Here is a 744-nt window from a genome sequence, read left to right on the forward strand (position 1 = left end):
AACACTAGACAGGCTGGAATGCAGAGTCTGTGCACCACATGTAGAAAAGAAACAGAAATCGTAGTTGCTATTAATGCTTTATATAATCCTTTCTACTATAGGCACGAGGCCTGAAATTTAGGGGGAGGGGGTAAGTCGATCAGACCAACCTCAGTACATGGCTGGTACTGAATTTATCGCCCCTACCAAAAAAAATAGGATGAAAGGCAAAGTCGACCTTGGCGGAATTTGAACTCAGAACATAAAGATGAGAAAACTATCACTAAGCATTTACCCCAGTATGCTAATGATTCTGCCAGCTCACTGCCTCAATGCTTTATATAATACACCCATGCTTTCTTAGATTGGCAGAAATCAATTAGATGAGCATAAAAGCCACTTACATGAACAAGTGTTGCCGGTCCCATTAATACCAACTACATCTTCTGTATTTTTTTCTCTCTATCATATACATACATACATAGTATATATATATATATATATATATATACAGTTCTATATTTAAGAGATGAGGAATTATTTACATTATTTACATTTGACGGATATTCGTCCTCATCTTGTTTGATGGGAACCGGTATTGAGGAAGGATAGAAAATAATAGATTTATAAGCCTTAAAATTCACCCCATAATTGCCCACGGGCATATGGCGTAGTGGTTAAGAGCGCGGACTACTAACCCTAGGTTCCGAGTTCGATTCACGGCAGCGACCTGATTAATATAATAATAATAATAATAATAATAGT

The sequence above is a fragment of the Octopus bimaculoides genome, chromosome 26 (genome assembly GCF_001194135.2).
Source record: "Octopus bimaculoides isolate UCB-OBI-ISO-001 chromosome 26, ASM119413v2, whole genome shotgun sequence".
In the NCBI taxonomy this organism is placed as follows: Eukaryota; Metazoa; Mollusca; class Cephalopoda; order Octopoda; family Octopodidae; genus Octopus; species Octopus bimaculoides.